A 26496-nucleotide genomic window follows, 5' to 3' on the forward strand; every position below is an offset into this window, starting at 1 on the left:
CACTGTACTCCAGTTTGGGCAACAAAGAGAGACCCTGCCTCAAAAAACAAAAGAAAGAAAAAGGAAGTGTAAGGATTATAAGGGAAGAAACAGAACTATTATTGTTTGTAGATTACATAATCATCTACTTGAAAATAAAAAAATAGAACTGAGAGATATAACATTAGGATACTCAACAGTGTTGCCTGTTACAAGCGAAATTATACTATTTAATAAAAATGACAACTATGAATTTGAATCAAAGAGAAGATAGCACTGACAATAGCAAGAAAATCTATACAACGTCCAATAAATAAATATATTAACCAAGAGTACATAAGACCTCCATGGAGAAAATGTTCGAACTCCGGTAAAAAAATCTAGAAAATATTTTGAATGTATAGATACATATTCTAGGCTCTTGGATAAGGTGAACATATAAGGATATAAATTCTCTCCAAATTAATAAATTCAAAGCCTAGTAGAATTTTTTAAAATAAATGACATAAACTTATTTATGTCTTACAGGGACAGCTTTGATTTCTGTAAATATAGCAGGCTAATAATTCAGAACAAAACAGCCTAATATAAACAACAAAAGATAAAATATTTTTAAAAATATTTTTGAAAGCATCTAAAATCTCACAAGATAATGTGAAATTAGCAAATCATAATTTAAAGGAAAGCAGAAATCTGGAAAGGTAAGCAGGATTGAATTCATTTTTGTCTTGAGGGCATCTTAACTGATTGATCTCATGCTTTGGGTATTAATGTCTCAGAGGGCAAGGGGAACAGAAGTCATATCCTGGTTCATCCTGATGTAAAGAGTGTAATAAAGGACCAATGCCTATAAAACCAAAACCCTCTAACCCCAAAGGACTAACTGTTCATCTAAGGTTGAAATAAATATAAATCACTTCAATATTTCCACTCCCAGAAGCCTAAAAAGAAAATTGTCTTGGCACTGAGAAAAGTAGAAGAAATAAATTTAATACTGCTGATTAATTTTATATTGTTGAAATAAATTTAAGATTGATGAAATGATATCCATCTGCTTTTCACCACTCAGATTTTCACTGAAATTCCCACTAATTGAGTGGGAAAACAGGAAAAAAAAACCCTCAAGTTGTGAATTTAGTGTAGTCATTCCAGACTTGTAGTATAATTACTCACCTGGCAGAAACAAACACATGTCCTCTCTGGATTTTATCCTAGATCTTAAGAAACCTAATAAATAATCATCAGGGCAGCAATTCACAGTAAAAATAAATAAATAAATAATCAGAGAAATAGGGCAGCAGAAACACACTTGCAGAGACCCAAATACAGAAATGATCAAATAGATTCTCAATAACTATACTTACAGAGTTTAAAGAAATAAAAGACAATCTTATACCCAGGGTACAGTAAATTATAAAAAAAACATATGCAACAGATTTGAAAAATATAAAATTGAACTTTCAGAAATGAAAATCTAGTAATTGAAATTTAAAACTTAATAAGTAACCAGGTAACATTTTATTTTATTTTATTTTTTTGAGACGGAGCTTCGCTCTTGTTACCCAGGCTGGACTGCAATGGTGCAATCTCGGCTCACCGCCACCTCCAGCTCCTGGGTGTAAGCAATTCTCCCACCTCAGCATCCTACGTAGCTGGAACTGCAAGCATGCACCACCACACCCAGCTATTTTTTTTTTTTTTAATAGATAGGGTTTCCCACATTGCCCAGGCTGGTCTCAAACTCCTGGGCTCAAGCAGTCTATCTGCCTCAGCCTCCCAAGGTACTGGGATTACAGCCATGAGCCACGGTACCTGGCCCCACACAAAGCCTCTACATACACCTAAAGATGGATGCCTAGTGAGGCCATGTAGGTTGTAAATAAAAACAGCCCAAAATATGCTCAGATAAAGTCATGGGTTATGTGATGCATGTGGCTAATTATTGGAAAGAGACCTGAATTCATTCTTAAGCTCAGTTTTTAGGAAACAGTGTGGGGTTGTGTCAAAGGGATTAGGAACAGAGAGAGAGAGAGAGAGAGAGAGAGAGAGAGAGAGAGAGAGAGAGAGAGAGAGAGAGAAGAGAAACCCTTAACGGATGGATTTAACAGGCAATAAAGCAGATCTGAAGAAATAATTAATGAAATGAAAAACAGTTCATAGGAGATTATACTCAGCATAACACTGAGAAACTGAGAGACAGAAACTCTAAAAAACTCTAAAAAAAGACGTGGAGGTTAAAAGCAGAAGATATAATGGACAGATTTGCTCCCCAGAAGAAAAGGAAAAAAATAAAAGAATTGGGTAGAGAAAATATTTTAAGTAATCATGCTGAAACTTAGAAATTCATACCTAGCCACATCTTGGTGAAACCGTAGAATATCAAACTCAAAGACCTTAAAAGGATCCAAGGATGGGAAGAACTATACTGTTATTAATCAAAGTAGACTTTAAAAGTATTACCATGGATAGAAGATATAGTGATTTTAAATGCATATGTTCCTTCTAATACAACCTTAAAATACATGAAGCAAAAATTTGCTGAACTACTATAAGAAAAATAGTCATACTGTCATGATGGTTGATTTTAACTTGCATTCATAGTTTATTGGTAGAACTAGCAATTTTTTAAAATATTAGAATAGAGAGCACCTAAAACACACAATTAGCAAACATAACCTTATAGAATTATATAGAACCTTGTGCCAAGTAATTGCAGATACACATTCTTTCAAGGTCACAAAGAGCATCTACAAAAATTGACTATATAGTGAGTCTTGATAATAGTATATATTGGCTATAAAGTGAGTCTTGATAATAGTATATATTGTCTGACTACAATGAAACCAAGCCTAGACTCCATTTTTTAAAAACCTAGAAAACTTGCATGTTTAAAAATTATGTGACATTTCTAAATAATCCATGAGTCAAAAAAGAAAAACAAGTAAAATGGAAGAAAGTGATTTTAATTGAATAATAAAAATTTTCCAACAGATGAAATCTTATAGAAAACAGCTAATATTAAATTTATGTAAAATTTATACCCATAAATGAGTATATTAGAAAAGAAGAAAGACTGATATTAAAGCAATAATATCATCCTTTTGTTGATAGAAAAAAATAGCAAAGTAACACCAAAGAAATTTCAAGAAGGGAAATAGTAAACATCAGAGCAAAAACTAATGTGGTAGATAGCTCCAGGATTGTTAGCAGCAGGGGGTCCATGTGGGTCTGTGGCAATTTGAATCTTGCCTCCTCAAAGGAAATATGGGTATAAGGCAGAGTGAGAGACCAAGGCAAGTTTCTGAGCAGGAGTGAGAGTTTATTTAAAAAGTACTAAAGCAGAAGCGAAAGGAAAGAAAGTATATTTGGAAGAGGGCCAAGCAGGCAACTTAAGAGATCCCAGTGCCCTATCCAACCCTTCACCTGGGTTTTTTTATACATTGGCATGGTTCTGAGGTTTGCATCTCTCCTTCTTTAGGTTTTCCTTGGGGTGGGATGTCTGCATGTGCAGTGGCCTGCCAGCACTTGGGAGGGGCTGCATGTGCAATGTGTTTATTGAAGTTTTATGTGTGCTCACTTGAGGCATTTTTCCCTTACCACTTGAGCATTCCTAGAGGAAGGTCATAAACCAGTTAAACTCCACTATTTTGCCTTTTGGTGTGCAAGCTTGAGCCCACACACCCAACTTCTGAGATCTTATTGGGAAACTGCTGATCATGTTTCAGGTGTTTTCTATCTATCGAGAGACAGGACAGGCTCACTAAAATAGTAATTGGCATCAACTGATGCCATCAGCTGCAACCAATTACTATTTTAGTGAGACAGCTTAAAAACCACCTGACCATCACCTGATCAGCTGATGGTTGCCTGACTTTCATGGCGGTGGTGGCGGGGTGTGTACCTCTTTTGCCCTGCTCATTTCTACCTAACCTAACATTCCTGACCCAGTTCTTTTGGAAAATGGAAAAAGGTCAGTTTTCTGTAACTGCTTCTTGCTGACAGTGGGGCGGTGATAATTGTTCTGTGGGTCTTGGCCTCTTACTAGCTGTCAGGGCAGGGTGGCTCTGTGGTTTGGTGAAAGTGGTATCTAGCAAGGTCCAAGAGAGACAGGGGCAGGATTTCGCCCCTGTCGTTTCTCATTGATGGGCAGTCTAGTGGTTGTCTATAGAAGAGTGACTCTTGGATATTGAGAGGATGGTATCTCTCACTGAGGATCATCTGGAGCTTGATGGCCTGAAGGTGTGAGGAGATAAATAGGGTTGCTAGATTTAGAAGACATAGCCCAAAAGAGCAAAAGCAGGCATCTGATATTGTACTTTTCCCAATTAATTTACCCATAGCAACAGTTTTTATCTAAGGCTAAACAAATTAATCCCTGTGCTTCTATTAACATATCTAATTCTTGATAATTTTGGAGGACTATAGCTGCTAAAAAGTCAATTTGTTTCTGCAGAGTTGTTAAGGTTGTAGCCATAGCATCAATGTTGTGGGCTATTTCCCTTGAGAGCTGGCTATAGGTCAAGGAGGCTTTTGTGATTCTAGCAGTTCTGGTTCCCCTACTGGCTACAATTTCAAGTGCTGTGAGAAGAATTAATTGGATAACGCTCCTCACCCTGGGAAAGATGGAATGCCTATAGATTAATACTGGAAGAGAGAGATTGCCAGGGATTATGAAGATGCCCAGGGATACATAGCCTATGGTACAAATTCCAGTCCAGTTAGTGGGGAGGCATTGGTGAACTGGCTGGCCACAAATATAGAAGGCTCCTTGGGCTTTAAGATAAGTAGAGATGTGAAAATGAAATAAGGGGGTGAGGACAGCTCCAAGAAATGCCAAGGCTGCCAACATGCCCAGGTAGTTGGTGGCTAGAGTCATGTCTGCTAAGACCTATGCACATGGGCTTTGGCTCTGTTTAGTTCTCTTGGTTTTATTTTCCCAAAAAAGAGAATTTTGAATTTGGCCCAATAGAACCCATTCTTCTGTAGAGCTAAGGTTAGTAATTTGTAGACATTGGTTATATCAGCAGGCTGGAACCAGAAATTTGAATATTGCAAAAGTTTGGGTGTCGCTGGCAAGACTGAGTAGATTTATCGAGCAAAGTTCCCTGGGGAAAGGTAATATTTGAAGGTTTGGGGAAACTTGTGTGGTGGCAGAATTAGTTGTGGGTATATGTTTGGTAAGTTCATTGGTTAAGATCCACAGTGACAGTAACACTGCAAACTGTTCTGAAAAGAGCCCCTACATCTGTTCCATATTTCTTCTTGGCCATAACACAAATAGGGGCTATTCCCATTAAAGTGATATTAGAAAAGGTGGATCCAAAACTGGGAGGTTCCTTGCAGATATCAGGGAAATCTTGCTTTACTTTTGCAAGAAAGCTATTTGCATGCCCGAAGATCTCCCATTAGCCTGTCATTGATAGAAAATATGCAGTTCTGCCTCTATACTTGTCCAATCTCTTGGTGAGGCTGGATAAGCTCTCCTTGGTGTTTTAGCAGAAGAGCTGGTACATAACCAGCAATTGGTGGAGTAAGGGAATCCTGTGCTTTGGAGCAATTACTGAGCTTTTTCCAATAATGGAAAATCAGGATGGTGGTGTGCTGCTAGTAAAGGGTGAGACTGAGAACCAGTAGGAGCAGGCCCATGGCAATGTAAGGTGACTGTGAAGAAACTGGTCACAAAGAAAGCTGCCACTGGAATACCTAGTGGTGTACAAGTTAGGGTTAAAATCAGAGAAATTGCAAGTAAGATTTCTAATATTAAGATCATTTTACTCTGAGGTGAAAGGATGTTGAGGAGCATTACTTATATTTTCACTTAAAGAGGAAAGACCGATTTTCCAATGCCTCACAACTATATTCTGGAGCTGAGGGCATTGCTTCCAGATCTGGTGTTTTGGGGCCTTTCTACAGTTTCACTCAGGTGTGATGTATCCAGCTGGCAATCTCTGGTATGTTAATGGCTCTGGGGGTGAAGAGGTCCCTTCAGACTGGAGTTAGTTGGGAATTCAGACTTCCATTCCTTCAAGCTTTAATGAGAACTAATGAGCCTGGAGGATACAGAAGCTGGTATTTTTCCCCTTCTGATTTTGGGTTTCCTTGCAACCGAAATACCCAGAGGGCCTGTTGGAAAGTCTGCTAAAGAAGAGACACAGTAAGTGATTTTGGCAGTTTCTTCATCTAGTTATAAGTCCGAATATAGGAATGGCCTCAAAGGGGCTCAATTGCAAGGGAGTCTGAGAAGCAATATGGATCTGAAGGAGGGCTAATGGTAAGAGATCAACCTGTGGCTATGCTGTTTGCTGATAGAGTTTATTGAGGATGTGTTTGAGGGCTTGGTTAGTTCTTTACATTTTTCCTGAAGATTGTGATCTCTAGGCAAAGTGAAGTTACCACTTTATGTCTAGGGCACTACTAACCTGTTGAGTTACTTGGGAAATAAAGGATGGACCACTGTCACTTTGCAATAACCTGGGTAGCTCAAACCAGGGAATGTGTTCCTTCAGGAGGAATTTAGCTACCTCCTGTGCCTTTTCAGTCCTTTTGAGGCAGGCTTATACCCATTTTGTGAAGGTGTCAACACAGACCAAGAGGTACTTATACCTGCAGCATGCAGGAAGATGAGTGAAGTCCATTTGCCAGTCCTCCCCAAGGTATGTACCTCTCCTCTGGATTGGATTTATTAATGGAGGGGGCTTCCCTCTCTGGGCATTATTTATGGTGTACAAGGTACAAGCTTGACAAACCTGTTGAATAGTTTTGTTTAGTCCCTTCCCACTGAATACTTACTTACAAACTTGCCCTAGACTGTCCTTTGCAAGGTGGCAGAAATTGTATAAACTCTTAATGACTCTCCATTGGGAAGTTCCATTTTTCTAATATCACTTTAATGGCCCTATTTTCATTATGGCCAAGAAGAAAAATGAAATGGATGTAGGGGCTCTTCCCAGTACAGTTTCCAGTGTGACTCTCACTGTAGATCCTAACCAACAAACTTCCCAAACATATACCCACAACCAATTCTGTCATCAAACAAGATTCCCCAAACTTTTCTGCATCTACCTGCCAATTTCTTCATCTCTCCTCAAGTTTCTCCATCTACCTCCCAATGGAAAGCTTTTCATTGAGAGGCTTTCCACTGGGAGGTAGATGGAAAAATTCTTCCAATCTGTACCATCCATTGGTTTCTTCTTTATACCCATGTTGGGTGGCCCAATATATTTCTTCCTTAGTGTATTGGAGAAAGGGAGAGAGGGGAACAAGGTCCCCATGAAGGTATCATTTGACATAGCTGCCTCTTCAGCTTTTTTGTCAGCTAACTTATTTTCCCATGAAGTTTCATAGAGCCCCTGTGGTGTCCTTCACAGTATAGTACTGGCACTTCCTAAGCCAAATGAACCAGCTCCAGTAGCTCTAAGATTTGAGGCCCACAGTTAATAGGAGTATCCCAACCTGTGAGATACCCTCTTTCCTTCCAGATAGCCATGTGGGCATGAAGCACGAGGAAGGCATATTTGGAATCTGTATAGATGGTTATTCTTTTTCTTTCCCCTAATTTTAGGGCTCTGGTCAGTGTGATGAGTTTGGCTAGTTGTGCTGAGATCCCTGGGGACAGAGCTTTAGCCTCTACAACTTGGTGATGGGACTCTATAGCATACCCTGCATATCTAGTTCCATCCCTGACAAAGCTACTGTCATCTGAAAACCTATTCTGTCTGGATTATGCTGGCATAAATTTTGTTAAGTATCTCACAACATGAATTTGTTGGGTTATCATCTCCTGGTAGTGGCAGTAAAGGGGCTGGGTAAAGGGTGGAACACCGCTCAACTGTTACCTGTGGGTTTTCCAACAACAAGACTTGGTACTTTAACAATGTGTGGTCAGTGAGCCATTGTGGTCCTTTTATGTCCAATAAAGGGTCTATTTGGTGGGACATTAGGAGCCAGATTGTCCTGTTGTGATGCTGAAGGCCTCTGCTGCAGCCACTACCTTGAGGTAATGTGGCCACCATTGTGCTGCTGAGTCAAGGTTCTTTGAAAAGCAACCTACAGCCTGTTTAACTAGCCCAAAGATTGACTTAGCACTCCTAGGGCTACCCATTGCCTTTCAGTGATGAAAAACTGAAATGGTTTCGTTATTATGGGTAGGCCAAGGGCTGAGGCTTGTGACAGGGCAGTTTTTAACTGCCCAAAGGCTTCCTCCTGATTCTTTACCCTGAGATTGGGTCCCTATCAGTCCCTTCTTTTACAACTTGATATAAGGACTTAATAATTCCATCACATTCCAGTATCCAAAGTCTGCAAATCTTGTGGTCCCCAGAAAAGCTCAAAGTTGCTTTCAGGTGCTTAGGGTAAGTATTCTAAGGATGGCCTGTATCTATTCTGCAGAGAGTTTGTATTCTTTGGGGGTCAGGATTATCCCCAGGTATCAGACTGCTTGTCTCAGTAGCCATGTCTTGGTCTCAGACATCTTGTACCTTCTGTCTACCAGAAAATTTAGATGTTATATTCCTAACTCTCTTGTTGGAGAGCAGATTAACAGGTCATCCATGTACTGTAGGAGATGCTCTCCCGCATCAAGACTTAGGTCCTGCAATTATCTAGCGAACACTTTCCCAAACAAATGGGGACTATCTCTGAAACCTTGTGGAAGTATTGTCCAGTCGAGCTGTTAACTTCTTCCTTTTTCATTCTCCCACTCAAATGCAAATATAAATTGGGAGGATGGGTCTAGGGGGATGCAGAAGACATTTTTGAAGTTTAAGACTGAAAACCACTGAGCATTTGGAGGTACTTCTAGAATTATATATGGGTTGGGGACCATTGGGTATATTCAGACTACTGCCTCATTTATGACTCACAGGTCCTGGACTAACCTGTATTCTCAATTACTCTTTTTAACAGGTAAGATAAGGGTGTTATAGGATGAGTTACAGGATATTAATCCATGTTTTAGAAATTTTTAAATCAGGAGCCGAAGTCCCTCTTTGGCCGCCAGCTGAAGAGGAAACTGCCCTCTGCAAGGATAACTAGAAAGATCCTCGAGCTGAATTACTGTAGGCATAGCCATATGGCCCTTCCTGATATTCCTGGGGCTCCAACCTCTGGATTAATGGGAAGGTCTGTGGGCAGTTCATCTTTGTGTGTGATTCCCTTCAGGAATAAGATTGCATTTGGAAAAGGGGGTATTGGCCCCAGAGGAAAGGTTAACTGAACCCCTAGTCTAAACAAAATGTATCTACCCAAAAGTGGCATAGGACATTCTGTCATCACTAAAAATGAATGAGAAAATACCATTTATCCACACAGGCAGCACAGAGAAGGGGCAAACCTCTAGGTTATGGGTACCCCATTTACTCCATTGCCTGGCAGGATTTGGAGGATAATTGCCCAGGGAAAGAAGTAAGAACTGAGCAGGCAGCTCCTATGTCCAAAAGAAACCTTTCAGTCCTACCTGCCATGTCTAAAGCAGCCCTTAGTGCCGTGCCCTCAGTAGTGATGTTCAATCCAGGAGCTGGCCAGAGCATAAGGCCCCTTCAGCACAAGGTCATCAGGGTTTGGGATTCTGTCCCAGGGGTCCTTTGGTCCTCAGGGATGTCTCAGATCCAGTGGCTGAGCTTGTGGCATAAGGGCCAAGCTATGCAGATCTTTTTTCCATCTGTTCCATTGGGGCTGTTTGCCTTCCAGTGGCCTGGCTTCCCCCACCAATGGCAGTTACCTGGGAGGGTATTCTGAGGGCAGCAGACTCGTAGAACAGCCTGTAGTTGGAGCTGCCTCTTTTCCCTTCACCTCTCCTTTTTTCCTGAATCCTTTCCTCTTCCTCCTGGTCCTGGTTGCATAAGACTGAGGAAGCTATTTTGAGGGTGTCAGGCATAGGGGTGTTCAGATCCAGCGCTAGTTTTTGGAGTTTCTTCCAAATATCTGAGCATTTGGGCTGCCTGAGTTAGGAAATTGTCCTTTAGGACTAGTTGCTCTTCTGGTGTCTCTGGGTCTAGGTTAATATATTTCATTAGAGCCTGTTGTAGCCTCCCTAGAAAAGCAGTGGAGGTTTCAAAAAGACCTTGATCTATTAAGGCCAATTTATTAAAGTTCACAGGTTTTGCTCTGCTAGCTTTCATTCCTTCTACCAGACAGAGGAATATGTGGCTTCTTGTCCACATGCCCCACTGGATATTGTAATCCCAAATGAGGTCCACCTGAGAAACTGTTGTGGCCCCCACAGAGTAGCCACCAGGGTCAGTCATATGCATTGCATTTTCAAATTATTGGTCCACTTCCATAATAGAGATACATTCTCCCTTAGACAGAGTTTGCCCTAGTATGACTGACTGGTCCCTCCAGGTGAGTTTAAATGTTAAACCTGCCTTATGGTGCCCTTTAATGTATTTGTCAGAGCCTTCCATAAACTTTCCTAGTTCCATTTTAATTCAGCTTAGGCCTTGCATAGTGAATAGAGTTTGAACTCTAGTGGCTCCACTGGGGCCACTAACCTCTTGAAAGGGCATAACTTAAGTGGGTGGTGCCTAGATGGTGGCCCTTGGTAGGGAAGGGAAGAATCAGGGCTGGGAGACTTGGTTATGATAGGGTAGAAGGGGTAGTGGAGTTTGAACTAAGCTCTGCCCTTGATTCCTCTGGGGCTTGAGACCTGGATAAACCCCATAAGAGGTCTCCCAAATCAACAGGAGGGGCCTGCCTGACTATGGCTGCTATCATGACTGGATCCATTTTATAAGTCTAACAAAGATCAGAGCTATTTCTTAGGACTATGAAGGCCTGTACATAGGGGATTTTTGCACAATTTCTCTGCTGCTGGCAAAACAAATCTAGTCAATAGATCATATTAAAATTTATGATCCTATTTTCTGGCCAAGATTCCTGGTCCCTGAGCTTGTATTCAACCTAGGCTGTATTACAGAAAAATATTATGCTTTTTCTTTTTAGGTTTTGGGGGTCCAGAATGAACTTGTCTTGCTGGGAACCCCTAATCTTGCCTTCTTCCTTCATCTCTGTTCTAATGGTAATCTGTGCCTATAGCTTGGGACCAGCCTTCATCTCTGTCCTATGAGTACTTTTGTCTATTATGCCTGCAGCCTTGGGCTGGCCTATATCCTTGCCTCTATGACCTTATGATGACTCTCACTTGGAGCATTCTAGCAACAAAATGATATCTCTTTTCTGATATTTCTATTTCCCATGTTCTTTAGTTAGATGAGAAGCCTGTTTTTCAGCCAACTGCTGCAAGGGGTTGGACTTCCCTCCCTTTGAATATGACCTTGAAGGTCCTTATACGTATCGAAGAGTATGGAAGTGATTAGAAGAATGGAGAAAAATTTGTATTTGGGGTTCCTTATCCTCCCAGGGTAACATGAAGAACAAATGCTTAAACAGACAAGATAATCCCTCTGCTACAGGAGGAAATGGAAAGAAGCCAGAGGAATTCCCATGGAAAGCCTTCATGTGCTCACAAAAACAGCAGCCCTTGGATTCCAAAGGGCAGCATTTTTTGCCCTCTTGACATAAGGAGGAACCTCCAGAAGACTTGGGGCTTGGAATAAGGGTTTGCAAATGGCAAAAGAAGAATTTTCTCTCCTTCCAAAGAGTTGCTTACTATAAAATAAAGGCAAATAGGTGGCATACTTAAAAAGCTAGAGTGAGGGCCGGGCGCGGTGGCTCAAGCCTGTAATCCCAGCACTTTGGGAGGCCGAGGCGGGTGGATCACGAGGTCAAGAGATCAAGACCATCCTGGTCAATATGGTGAAACCCCGTCTCTACTAAAAATACAAAAAAAAAATTAGCTGGGCATGGTGGCGCGTGCCTGTAATTCCAGCTACTGAGGAGGCTGAGGCAGGAGAATTGCCTGAACCCAGGAGGCGGAGGTTGCGGTGAGCCAAGATCGCGCCATTGCACTCCAGCCTGGGTAACGAGCGAAAACTCTGTCTCAAAAAAAAAAAAAAAAAAAAAGCTAGAGTGAGATCCTATGCAGCAGATAAACAGCATCAAAAGACACCAAAAGACTTGGCCCTGGAGCATAACAGAAACGAAATGCATATGGTAAGTCATAAGGAGCTGGCAGAGTCAGGGTTCTGATAAGTGTCTGTCCCAGAAATGAGCCAACAGAAATCCACAAGGGAGCCCATGTGTTTGCTGCTGTGCAAACACAGCAAGAGCTCAGGCATATGAATAACAAAGCGGGAGTGTGTGTATGAGCAGAGAAGGAAGTTGTGTGGCATGCAAAGTGAAAGTGAAGAAAAGGCAGACTTGCCCCTGAGGTGGATGTTCTGGTGGGTATGCAAGGCCATTTCAGAATGCACAGAGAGACAACAAAATAGGTGGTGTTGGTTTTAGTAAAATAGCCCATTTTAATAGGAAAAACAGAGGAAACACCAGACATTGCACAGTCTTAGGCTTTAGCCCTACCCCTTTCATGAGCCTCCTGTCCAGGGGGGGCGTTAGTGTCTCAGGTCTACTTGGTGCAGTTTCTAACATTTTTTTTCACCCCTGTGAGCTACCATCAGGGAGAGCTGAGAGATCAGCCATGGGAGGCAGAGCTACTGTGGCTGAGAGGAGCCATTCTAGGGGTTGATTAGTAAGTGGGAGAGTGAAAAGAGAGAAGGAAACTGTGTATGGGGGTTGAATGCCTCCAGCCTAAGAAGGTGAGGCATAGAGGTGTCTTACCAGTAGGGGGACGTATCCAAGTCATATTTGCACTGGTGAATCTGTACAGCTCTATAGCAGTTCAATTCTTGCCTCCTCAAAGGAAAAATTCATATCCCGCAGAGTGAGAGACTGAGGCAGGTTTTTGAGCAGGAGTGTGAGTTTATTTAAAAGATTTAGAGCAGGAATGAATGGAAGTAAAGTACACTTGGAAAAGGGCTAAGCGGATGACTTGAGAGATCCAAGTGCCTCATCTGACTGTTGACTTGGGGTTTTTGTACATTGGTATGATTCTGGGGTTTGCATTTCTTCTCCCATCATCCTTCCCTTGGGCTGTCCACATATATAGTGGCCTGCCAGCACTTGGGAGGGGTTGCATGTGCAGTGTGTTTACTGAAGCTGTTCACGTGCTCTTTTGAGGCATTTTTCCCTTACCAGTTGAGTGTTCCTAGTGGCAGGTCATATACCAGTTAAACTGCCATTTTGCCTCTTAGTGTGCATGCTTAGACCCACTCAACCAAGCCAAGATCCTGAGATCTTATCAGAAAGCTGCTGATCACCAGCTTCAGGTATTTTCTGTCTATTGGGAGACTGCCTTTCTTTGGTGCCAGCTACATCCAATTATTGTTTTAGTGAGACAGTTTAATAACCACCTTACCATCACTTGATGGTCACCTGACATTCCTGGTGGTGGGCAAATAGGGGGGCTCTCCTACATAGGCCTTCTCTAACCCCAATACCAGAACCCCAACCTGAACCCAATATCCTCACTTCCTGGTATTCATGCCCTTGCATATCCCCCTCCAACATCAAATATGGCTGACTTGTGTAACCAATAGGATATTCTAGAAAAGATGATGTGTGACTGCCAAGGTCAGATCATACAATAACACTGCCATTTCAGCCTTGCTCACAGGAAGAATGTGTTATGATAAACATTTCTATTCTTTTTAGCTGCTGAGTTCCAAAGTAATTTGCTTGATAACTAGTACAATTAATAAAATAGAAAATGAACATATAATGGAGTAATTGAACAAACCTTGAAAGTTAATTCTTTAAAAAGATTGATAAAAACTAATACCCATGTGATGAGGCAATCAAGAAAAATAATGGCTCAAATATCCAATTTTAGAAATGAAAAATAAAACATGCAGATGCTATAAACCTTAGAGAGAGAAAGAGGGGTCAATGAATCACTTTATGCCAACAAATTTGAAAACTTAATGAAATGAACACACTTCTAGAAAAAATATATCATACTCTATTAATTAGGGTTAGACTAAATTACTATAACAAAATAAAAAATAGAGTGGCTTAAAAAACATAGGTGTTTATTTATCTCTCATCTAACAGTTCTTGGGTGAGTTATTAGTAAGAGAGTTTCTCTTGATGGGATCATTCACAGACCCCACTCATCAGATTCTTCAGGAAAAAGAAGGCACACTCAAAAGGGCCATTGAAGGAAGTTCCTTAAGGGGATTATTGATACAAGGATGGGAAGGCTAAGGAAACTAACAAGATGCAGTACAATACTCCACTGCTAGCAATGGGACAGGAGAGGTAGGTAAGAGGAAGACCAGGAGCTCTTTCCATCACTAGATTTGAAGGAGTAAGGGGTGGAAGCAGTTACTGGCACAAGAAGAGAGTAGCCAAAGTGAAGACTCTCCCAATAAATGCTGTAGCCATTGGTAGAAGGATGAAGCCAATCTGTGATAGCTCAGCAGAGAGAGTGTGGAGGGAATAAATATCCTGACTTAACTCATTCCACTCTCTGAACTAGAAGCAAGGGAGCTATTGGTGGAGTTCATAATGCCTCCAGGGACAGAGCATTGAAGGGGCTGCATAGAGAGTGAATCTTGAGCAGTGAATGGCTTATGTTGCTAACCATTCCTAATGACTGCAGTTATCTGCATGGTTGAATCCAAGTCAATACTGTGTCTGTGTCCCATCAAACTGGAAGAAGAAAGACTATAGAGAATGTAAAGGAGAAGTACCCGAAGTGTTAAGGCCCAGGACCAGCAATGGTACTCAGCACTTCTAATTCCCTTCTAATGGTCAAAAACTAGCCACCTGGCCATACCTAACTAATTGCGAAAAGAAATAGGCAATGTCAAATGACTGGAAAGACATGTGTTCAAGGACAAAGATAAATGTTAGTGAGCAATTAGCAGTCTGAGCCTGTCATTTGGGCGTCAAATAACCATCTGTACCCTTCTCTCACACATTGACTCCCTCATCCCTCACCAAGGGATAAAACCCTAAGCCTCGTCCAATTTCTGTACCCACTTCAAAGTACAGTATCTCCGGGTGATGTTCTAACCTCCATGTTAGATCCATTAGGGCTACATGTGGAAGCCTAGAAAACAAAATCATTATCCACCAACACAACTAGATTGTAATCTAGAGTGTGATCAGAATAACTACAATAAGCAGTCTTAGGAAAAGAAAGGAAAAACGGAATATACTTTGACAGTCACTGAAAAGATTTTTCTTTTCTCATTGCACAGCAAGGACATTATTATTCCATCAGAGAGGAACTGAGATGGTTCCCTTTCCTGACCATGGTGTAATTCCCCATGTCCTTTATAATTCCAAATTTTGCCTTTTGGAAATCCTTCCTAGTCTGTTATGCTTTAAGGCCACCTCTAAAGTGGGTCTTGAAGAGATCATGTAATTTTAGTATCCATTTCCTACAGGTGTAGGTTTGAGAGTCTGAGGACATTTACAGGCCATGCTTCCAGTTGCTTTTGAAATATAAATACCTTAGAAACTTGATAGGCTTCTGGGTCTCTTTGGTTGCATGTGCGAGCAATGTCACCCAGATTTCATTTCAGAGCATGGTGTTAAAGCCAACTTTACTTCCTGGTTACCATGACCCATTTCCCTCTCTCTCATTTAAATGCTGTGTCTTTTGAGACCATCAGAATACATGGGCAAGAAGAGGCAACACCTTTAATATAATTTCCCATGACTAGTTTTCCTAATCTGGAGGCATTGGGAAAGGCTTTGAGTTATAATAATTTTACGTCCTGGTGCTAAGGGTATAGCACCATATTTCTAGACATCCTCTATAGCTTTTTCCTTTACACCTGCTAGTTCTATTTTATTTTATTTTATTTTATTTTATTTTATTTTATTTTATTTTATTTTATTTTATTTTATTTTATTTTTGAGACAGAGTTTCACTCTGTCACCCTAGCTGGAGTGCAGTGGCATGATCTCAGCTCACTGCAGCATCTGCCTTCTGGGTTCAAGCAATTCTCCTGCCCCAGCCTCCTGAGTAGTTAGGATTACAAGCACACACCATCACACCCAGCTAATTTTTGTATTTTTAGTAGAGATGAGGTTTCACCATGTTGGCCAGGCTGGTCTCAAACTCCTGGCCTCAGATAATCTGCCCCCCTCAGCCTCCCAAAGAGCTGGGATTACAGACATGAGCCACCATGTCTGGCCTACTAGTTCTCATTTGAAAACACATTTTTTTTTTTTTTTTTTACTGACTTCTGTTAAAAGCATCAAGGAATCCCCAACACATCAACATTCTAGTTGCTCTCTGGGTAAATGATCAACCTTTCAAGTTACTGCCAGATAGAGTTTTACAAACGATTTTGTGATGACAGTGCAAGAGTCCTTATTTTTGCAGCCTGTGTGTGAAATCTGTTTCCTTAGTTCTGCTCTAACCACATATTTATCTAGATTCAAATTTCTGTATTTTTAAGGTCATGCTAAGCTGCTGAAACAAAGACTCCAAATATAGTGGCCTAAAGGACATAGACATTCCTGGAAGGTAGTATATCACAGTGGGTAAAAGCACAGATTTGGGAGTCTAATTTTCTGGATTTGAATCCCAGATCAGTCACTTACTAACTGTGAAAATCTGGCCTTCTCTGAGCCTCAGTTTAAAAAAAAATAGGTAATAATAGTAACTACTACCTTTATCTGGTAATGAATCTTTAAAATTGAGGTAATAATAATATTACCTAGGGTTAGTAAGAGTATTAAAAGAGTTACTATACATAACATTTAGAGTTAATATATGTTATATGACAATGGTATAGAAGTATCCCCTAAATTTTTAGAATACTTATATTCTCTTTCAGGTAAGACATCTCAGATAATTATTCCAAATTGGTGTGAAAGTTCTGATACTTCAGGGGACTAAGAGCTTTCCATTGAGTTGCTTGCACTCTGTGGGGCATTGCCATTAGCTTCCTAGTCAAAACTCACTCACCATCACATTGGATTCCAGTCATGGAAAGAAGAATAAGAGTGTGAGAAGACACATCAAATGTCTTTGGGCCCAACTGGGAAATGGCACAGACTACTTCCACTGACATTCTATTGATAAGAGCATAGTCATATAATTATAGCTAATTGGAAGGAAGCTGGAAAATTTAGTTTAGCTGGTGATATGGTTTGGCTATGTCCCCACTCAAATCTCATCTTGAATTGTAATCCCTTTAATTTCCGCTTGTGGAGGAAGGGATCTGTGGGAGGTGATTGAATCATAGGGGGAGTTTCCCCCATGCTGTTCTTGTGATAGTGAGTTCGTTCTCATGAGATCTGATGGTTTTTCAAAGCAGTTTCGCTGTTCTTGTTCACACTCTTTCTGGCTGCCTTGTGAAGAAGGTGCCTGCTTCTTTCTCTGCCATGATTCTGTCCTGATGGTTTTATAAGGCAGTTTTCCCTGCTCTTGTTCACACTCTTTCTGGCTTCCTTGTGAAGAAGGTGCCTGCCTTCCCCCTCTGCCATGACTGTAAGTTTCCTGAGGCTTCCCTAGCATGCAGAACTGTGAGTCTATTAAACCTTTTTCCTTTATAAATTACCCAGTCTTCAGACTTTTCCTTTCTTTCCTTTCTTTCTTTCTTCCCTTCCTCCCTTCCTCTCTTCCTTCTCTCTCTCTCTGTCTCTCTGTCTCTCCTCCCTCTCTCTCTCTCTCTGTCTCATTCTGTTGCCGAGACTGGAGTGCACTGGCATGATCTCAGCTCACTGCAACCTCCACCTCCTGAGTTCAAGAAACTCTCCTGCCTCAGCCTCTTGAGGAGCTGGGATTACAGGTGCATGCCACCGCACCCAGCTAATTTTTGTAATTCTAATGGAGACAGGATTTCACCACTTTCAGTCAGGCTGATCTTGAACTACTGACTTCAGGCTATCTGCCCACCTTGTCATCCCAAAGTGCTGGAATTACAGGCATGAGCCACTGCACCCTGCCTCAGGTATTTCTTTCTACCAGTGTGAGAATGGACTAATACAGTTGGGTCACTTCATGCCCAGATAAGAAGGATTTTGGTAGGCAGCTAGTATACTCTAACAGTTCCTTAAACTGACTCAAAAAGAGTTTGGAAATCATTATAATTCTATAACTATTGAGGAAATTAAGTTGTGAATTAGTATAAAATACCTTTATATTAAAAGAAACTAAAAAATCAAAACAATAAAAGGTCTATAAACCTTTTTATTGCATTTTAGGTTTTGGGGTACATGTGAATAACATGCAAGATAGTTGCATAGGTACACACGTGGCAGTTTGATTTGCTGCCTTCCTCCCCTTCACCTATATCTGTCATTTCTCCCCATGCTATCTCTCCCCAACTCCCCACCCCTGCTGCCCCTCCCCTATTACCCCCAACAGACCCCAGTGGGTAGTGCTCCCCTCCCTGTGACCATGTGTTCTCATTGTTCAACACCTGCCTATGAGTGAGAACATGTGGTATTTTATTTTCTGTTCTTGTGGCAGTTTACTGAGAATGATGGTCTCCAGGTTCATCCATGTCCCTACAAAGGATACGAACTCATCGTTTTTGATTGCTGCATAATATTCCATGGTGTATATGTGCCACATTTTCCCTGTCCAATCTATCATCGATGGCCATTTGGGTTAGTTCCAGTTCTTTGCTATTGTAAACAGTGCTGCAATGAACATTCGTGTGCATGTGTCCTTATAACAGAACAATTTATAATCCTTTGGATATATACCCAGTAATGGGATTGCTGGGTCAAATGGAATTTCTATTTCTAGGTCCTTGAGGAATCGCCACACTGTCTTCCACAATGGTTGAACTAATTTACACTCCCACCAGCAGTGTAAAAGTGTTCCTATTTCTCCACATCCTCTCCAGTATCTGTTGTCTCCAGATTTTTTAATGATCGCCATTTTAACTGGTGTGAGATGGTATCTCAATGTAGTTTTGATTTGCATTTCTCTAATGACCAGTGATGATGAGCATTTTTTCATATGTTTGTTGGCCTCATGTATGTCTTCTTTTGTAGTGTTCATATCCTGTTCATATCCTTTGCCCACTTTTGAATGGGCTTATTTGTTTTTTTCTTGTAAATCTGTTTTAGTTCTTTGTAAATTCTGGATATCAGCCCTTTGTCAGATGGGTAAACTGCAAAACTTTTCTCCCATTCTCTTGGTTGCCGATTCACTCTAATGATGGTTTCTTTTGCTGTGCAGAAACTGTGGAGTTTGATTAGGTCCTATTTGTCTATTTTGGCTTTTGTTGCCAATGCTTTTGGTGTTTTGGTCATGAAGTCCTTGCCTACTCCTATGTACTGAATGGTTTTGCCTAGATTTTCTTCTAGGGTTTTTATGGTGTTAGGTCTTATGTTTAAGTCTTTAATCCATCTGGAGTTAATTTTAGTGTAAGGTGTCAGGAAGGGGTCCAGTTTCTGCTTTCTGCACATAGCTAGCCAGTTTTCCCAACACCATTTATTAAACAGGGAATCCTTTCCCCATTGCTTCTTTCTGTCAGGTTTGTCAAAGATTGGATGGTTGTAGATATGTTCTGTTGCCTCCGATGCCTCTGTTCTGTTCCATTGGTCTATATCTCTGTTTTGATTACTGTAGCCTTTTAGTATCGTTTGAAGTTCAGTAGTGTGATGCCTTCCACTGTGTTCTTTTTGCTTAGAATTGACTTGGCTATGCGGGTTCTCCTTTGGTTCCATATGAAGTTTAAGGTGGTTTTTCCAGTTCTGTGAAGGTCATTGGTAGCTTGATGGAGATAGCATTGAATCCATAAATTACTTTGGACAGTATGACCATTTTCATGATATTGATTCTTCCTAACCATGAACATGGAATGTTTCTCCATCTGTTTGTGTCCTCTCTTATTTTGTTGAGCAGTGGTTTGTAGTTCTACTTGAAGAGGTCCTTTATGTTCCTTGTTAGTTGTATCCTAGGTATTTTATTCTCTTTGTGGCAATTGTGAATGGCAGTTCATTCTTAATTTGGATCTCTTTCAGTCTGTTATAGGTGTAGAGGAATGCTTGTGATTTTTGCACATTGATTTTGTATCCTGAGACTTTGCTGAAGTTGTTTACCAGTTTAAGGAGATTTTGGGCGGAGACAATGGGGTCTTCTAGATATACAATCATGTCATCTTCAAATAGAGACAACTTGGCTTCCTCCTTTCCTATTTGAATACTCTTTATTTCTTTTTCTTGCCTGATTGCTCTGGCTAGAACTTCCAGTACTATATTGAATAGGAGTGGTGAGAGAGGGCATCCTTGTCTAGTGCCACATTTCAAAGGGAATGTTTCCAGTTTTTGCCCATTCAGTATGATATTGACTGTTGGTTTGTCATAAATAGCTTTTATTATTTTGAGATATGTTCCATCAATACCAAGTTTATTAAGGGGTTTTAGCATAAAGGGCTGTTGAATTTTGTCAAAGGCCTTTTCTGCATCAATTGAGATAATCCTGTGGGTTTTTGTCTTGGTTCTGTTTATGTGGTGAATTACGTTTATAGACTTGTGTATGTTGAACCAGCCTTGCATCCCCGAAATGAATCCTACTTGATCATGGTGGATAAGCTTTTAATGTGCTGTTGCAATCGGCTTGCCAGTATTTTATTGAAGATTTCTGCATCTACGTTCATCATGAATATTGGCCTGAAGTTTTCTTTTCTTTTCTTTTTCTTTTTTTTTTTTTTGAGACAGAGTTTCGCTCTTGTTACCCAGGCTGGAGTGCAATGGCGCGATCTCGGCTCACCACAACCTCCGCCTCCTGGGTTCAGGCAATTCTCCTGCCTCAGCCTCCCGAGTAGCTGGGATTACAGGCGTGCGCCACCATGCCCAGCTAATTTTTTATATTTTGAGTAGAGACGGGGTTTCACCATGTTGACCAGGATGGTCTCGATCTCTTGACATCGTGATCCACCCGCCTCGGCCTCCCAAAGTGCTGGGATTACAGGCTTGAGCCACCACACCTGGCCCAGTTTTCTTTTCTTGTTGAGTCTCTGCCAGGTTTTGGTATCAGGATGATGTTGGTCTCATAAAATGATTTGGGAAGGATTCCTTCTTTTTTAATTATTTGGTATAGTTTCAGACGGAATGGTAGCAGCTCCTCTTTGTGTGTCTGGTAGAATTCAGCTATGAACCCATCTGGACCTGGGCTTTTTTTGTGTGGTAGGCTCTTAATTGGTGCCTCAACTTCAGATCTTGTTATTGGTCTATTCAGGGTTTCAACTTCTTCCTGGTTTAGGCTTGGGAGGATACAAGTGTTCGGGAATTTATCCATTTCTTCCAGGGTTACTAGTTTATGTACATAGAGTTGTTTGTAATAATCTCTGATGATGGCTTGAATTTCTGTGGAATCTGTGACAATATCCCCTTTATCATTTTTTATTGCATCTATTTGGTTATTCTCTTTTCTTTTTTATTCATCTGGCTAGTGGTCTATTTTGTTGATCTTTTCAACAAACCAGCTCCTGGTTTTGATTTTTTTGAAGGGTTTTTTGTGTCTCTATCTCCTTTAGTTCTGCTCTGATCTTAGTTATTTCTTGTCTTCTTCTAGGTTTTGAGTTTTTTTGATCTTGCTCCTCTAGCTCTTTCAATTTTGATGATGGGGTGTCAATTTTGTATCTCTCCTTGCTTCTCATATGGGCACTTATTGCTATATATTTTCCTCTAGAGACTGCTTTAAATGTGTTCGAGATTCTGGTATGTTGTGTCTTCATTCTCATTGGTTTCAAAGAACATTTTTATTTCTGCCTTCATTTCATTGTTTATCCAGTCAACATTCAAGAGCAAGTTGTTCAGTTTCCATGAAGCTGTGTGGTTCTGAGTTAGTTTCTGAATTCTGAGTTCTAACTTGATTGTACTGTGGTCTGAGAGACTGTTTGTTATGATTTCAGTTGTTTTGCATTTGCTGAGGAGTGATTTACTTCCAATTATGTGGTCAATTTTAGAGTAGGTGTGATGTGGTGCTGAGAAGACTGTATATTCTGTGGATTTGGGGTGGAGAATTCTGTAAATGTCTATCAGGTTTGCTTGTTCCAGGTCTGAGTTCAAGCCCTGGATATCCTTGTTAATTTTCTGTCTGGTTGATCTGTCGAATATTGACAGTGGAGTGTTAAAGTCTCCCACTATTATTGTGTGGGAGTCTAAGTCTTTTTGTAAGTCATTAAGAACTTGCCTTATGTATCTGGGTGCTCCTGTATTGGGTGTGTATTTATTTAGGATCATTAGCTCTTCTTGTTGCATCGATCCTTTTACCATTATGTAATGTCCATTGTCTCTTTTGCTCTTTGTTGCTTTAAAGTCTGTTTTACCAGAGTCGAGAATTGCAACTCTTGCTTTTTTCTGCTCTCCGTTTGCTTGGTAAATCTTTCTCCATCCCTTTCTTTTGAGCCTTTGTGTATCCTTGCATGTGAGATGGGTTTCCTGGATATGACACACCGATGGCTTTTGGCTTTTTATCCAATTTGCCAGTCTGTGTCTTTTGATTGGTGCATTTAGCGCATTTACATTTAGGGTTAAGATTGTTATGTGTGAATTTGATACTGCCATTTTGATATTAGCTGGCTGTTTTGCCTGTTAGTTGATGCAGATTCTTAATTTTGTTGATGCTTTTTACCATTAGGTATGTTTCTGGAGTGGCTGTGTAGTGCCTCTTTCAGGAGCTCATGTAAAGCAGGCCTGGTGGTGACAAAATCTCTGAGTACTTGCTTGTTTGCAAAGGATTTTATTTTATTTTTTCACTTATGAAGCTTAGTTTGACTGGTTATGAAATTCTTGGTTGAAAGTTCTTTTCTTTAAGGATGTTGAATATTGGCCCCCCCTCTCTTCTGGCTTGTAGGGTTTCTGCTGTGAGTTTGATGGGATTCCCTTTGTGGGTAACCCGACCTTTCTCTCTGGCTGACCTTAGCATTTTCTCCTTCATTTCAACTCTGGTGAATCTGAACATTATGTGCCTTAAGGTTGCTCTTCTTGTGGAATATCTTTGTGGTGTTCTCTGTAATTCCGGACTTGAATATTGGCCTGTGTTGCTAGGTTGGGGAAGTTTTCCTGGATAATATCCTGAAGAGTGTTTTCCAGCTTGGATTCATTCTCTTTCTCACATTCAGGTACACCTATCAAACATAGATTAGGTCTTTTTACATAGTCCCATATTTCTTGGAGACTTTGTTCATTCTTTTTTCCGCTTTTTTTCTCTAATCTTGGCCTCTTGTTTTATTTCATTGAGTTGATCTTCGACCTCTGATATCCTTCCTTCTGCTTGGTCAATTCGGCTGTTGAAACTTGTGCATGCTTCACGAAGTTCTCGTGTCGTGTTTTTCAGCTCCATCAATTTGCTTATATTCCTCTCTAAGTTGTCCATTCTTGTTAGCATTTCATCAAATCTTTTTTTGAAGGTTCTTAGTTTCTTTTTATTGGGTTAGAACATGTTCTTTTAGCTCTCAGAAGTTTCTCATTACCCACCTTTTGAAGTCTGATTCTGTCATTTCATCACACTCATTCTCCATCCAGCCTTGTTCCCTTGCTGGTGAGGAGCTGTGATCCCTGATAGGAGGAGAGGTGTTCTGGTTTCAGGTGTTTTCCTCATTATTGCACTGGTTTCTTTCCATCTTTGTGGATTTATCCACCTGTCATCTTTGTAGTTGCTGATTTTCAGATTGGGTCTCTGAGTGGACATCCAGTTTGTTGATGATGAAGTTATTTCTGTTTCTTAGTTTTCCTTCTAACAGTCTGGCCCCTCTGCTGGGGATCACCTGCAGCAGCTGTAGAACAGTAAGTGTTGCTACCAGTTTCTTCTTCTGCTATCTTTGTCCCAGAATGATGCCCGCCAAATGTCAGTCTGATCAGTCCTTTGTGAGGTGACTCTTTGGATATATGGGGGTCAGGGAGCTACTTGAGGAGACAGTCTGTCCTTTATAGGAGCTCAAGTGCTGAGCTGTGAGCTCTGTTGTTCATTCAGAGCTGCTGGGCAGGCACATTTAAGTCTGCTGCAGCAGAAGTCATAAACCCCCCCTTTTTTTCTTCAGGTGCTCTGTTCCAGGGAGTTAGGACTTTATTTATGAGTATCTGTTGTGCTGCTGCCTGTTTTTGGGGGGGCCACCCTGCGCAGCAAGGAGGCAGACTACTCACTGTCTGTCTGCAGAGGCTTTGCTGAGCCACTGTGGGCTCTGCCCTGCTGTTGTGTGAACTTTCCTGCAGTCCTGTTTATGTGGGTGTGGTTAGAACTGCCTTGGCAATGGTGGCCCACCTCTGTAATGGTGGACTATTCCTGTAATGGCGGGTTGCCCCAGCAACAGTCGGTTGTCTCAGCAATGGCAGATTACCTCCGTAGGGGTGGAGTGCCTCGGTAATGGAAGACGCCCCTCCCCTACAGAGCTGGACCATCCGGGTTCAGCTGTGCTTGCCAGGAAACTCTCAACCCAGAGTGTTTCCAATTGCTTTTGTGTGTGTGGGGGGGTGGGGGGTGGTGGGACCTGCTGAGCCTGATCTCCTGGCTCCCTGCCTCAGTTTTTTTTTTTTTTAAGTTGAATGATTGACTCTCTCCCAGGTGTTCCAGTTAGTTTCCTGCTGAAAAGGTGCTGGGATTTGTGTAATTTCCCATGCGGCAACCCACTGCCCCGGTTGAAACAAAGGCGCTGAGATTCGTGGCACATTTTTGCCCAGGAATCTCCTGGCCTGGCTCCCTGTTTCAGTCCCCTGTTTAATCAGATGGATGGGCAACTCTGCCTTCCTGGAGCTCCAATCGCCAGCTTTAAAGGGCAACCAGACCAGTTTATTTTGTACTGATAACCTCCTCACTGGGGCACCATCAAAACAGCCGCACTGGCCAAAACAGCTGCACTGGCGACTCGTGGGGCTCCTCTACCTGGGAATCTTCTGGTCTGTGGGCAATAGAGATCCATCTGGAAATGTGGCATCCACTCACCCTCTGCACTTTCACTGGGAGCTGCAATCCTGAGCTGCTCCTAAAGGGCCATCTTGGATCTTTTCTCCCTATAAACTTTGAAATGGATAAATAAATTATAGTACATTCATACAGTGAAATACGGACAGCATTTTATCCCACAACTAGACATATATGCTAACAATGTGGATGAATTTTACAAATAATGTTGAGCTAAAGAAAATAAAAATAATTCGTGTAGTATGATTTTGATTTAGGGAAATTCTAAAAGAAGCAAAATCAAACAATGTTTGAAGATACATGTCTAGGAGGTTAAACTAGAAAGAACAGAAAGACGATGAATATCATAAGAGTTAGGACATTTGTTGCTTCAAGGAAAGCAGTCAAGGAAAGGTACAGCGGAGGCTTCTGGGGTATTAGTAATATTATATTTTAACCTAGATGGTTGTTTACATCAGTGTTTTTTTATTACTGTCCTGTAGAAGGTTATATGTATTTTATACACTCTCAGGTATGTGATATATCTCACAATTTTCTAATAGATATGAGAGAGCAAAATCAATTTTAAAAATAAAAATAAAGAATAAGGGTAGGCCTAACAATAGAAGCAGTTTAGTATTTGTGCAAGAAAAAAACAAATACACCAATGGAACAGAAGAGAGATTTCAGAAAACAACATATTTATGTATGGGGAATTAATATAAGATAAAGTTAGCAGCACCAACCAATAGGGAAAGGATGTTTTGTTTAGGAGATGGCATTGGAAAAATGCTCTCACTCTAAAAAAGCAAATAAAACTATATCCTATCCAACATCTCTAGGTTCCTACTTAAGAAGGGTGGACTCTGGATGAGTTAAAGATCTTAAGGTGAAGGATAACCTTTAATTAACAGAAGACAATAAAGGAGAGTATCTTTATGATCTAAAGGTAGGAAAGAACTTCTGAAACAAAATTTTAAAAGCATAAACCCTAAGACTAAAAAACCTGATGATTGAATTTGAATCATCAAAATTAAGGATTTCCATTCCTTGAATAACACCATTGGCAAAGATAGAATGAAAAGATGTTAGCAAGTAGACTATATTAGGAACTCCTAAAAATAACGAAGTGGGGATAATAACCCCAAGGAATAACAGACAAATGGTGTGAAGAAGCAATTTACAGAAGGGGGGGTAAATGATACACATGAAAGATGCTCAGAATCTTAGTAATCAGAGAAGTTCCAATTAAAATAGCACTTTTAAATTACTTTATACCTATTAGACTAGCAAAAAATTAAAAGACTTGATATTGCCAAGTGTTGATGAGGAGGCGGGTATGTAGGGGACCTTATGCATCATTGGTGGGAGTGTGGATAGTTGCACCCGTGATGGGTGAGATCCAGAGCTCAAGGAAGCATAAGAACTGTAGGCTCCAGAGCCATTCCTGCAGCCACAGGCTTCCCTGGTGAAACAGATGCTTGCAATATTGCTTCTTTCCTCAGTTATTTCTAAAGTTTAGTTTTGCTCAAGCCCTGGCTACTTAGACACAAAATTGCATCCTATTGTTGGGGTTTTGGGGTTCAAGGGAGCCCTCAGCTCCCCTGAGAGGATGTTTTTCCAGGTTCTTGGTCTATCACTCACCCAAGAATGGGAGAGGAGACCACGGCACAGTGTGGTTGTAAAGTAAATACCAGACTCAAAACGTGTTCACAGAAAGTGATTTATTTAGGCAG

At 40.9% G+C, this 26496-nt stretch overlaps 1 protein-coding gene across 1 annotated transcript in view; it reads left to right on the forward strand.

Moving 5' to 3' along the window:
• The first annotated feature begins 3833 nt into the window (after positions 1–3833).
• Positions 3834–26496, forward strand: part of PON1 (paraoxonase 1) — a 65898-nt gene continuing 43235 nt past the window's right edge. Inside the window, exon 1 of the mRNA XM_078342753.1 lies at positions 3834–3949. The gene's annotated coding sequence lies outside the window, so the exon portion shown is untranslated. The remainder of the gene's footprint in view (positions 3950–26496) is intronic.

The sequence above is a fragment of the Callithrix jacchus genome, chromosome 11, assembly GCF_049354715.1.
Source record: "Callithrix jacchus isolate 240 chromosome 11, calJac240_pri, whole genome shotgun sequence".
Lineage (NCBI taxonomy): Eukaryota > Metazoa > Chordata > Mammalia > Primates > Cebidae > Callithrix > Callithrix jacchus.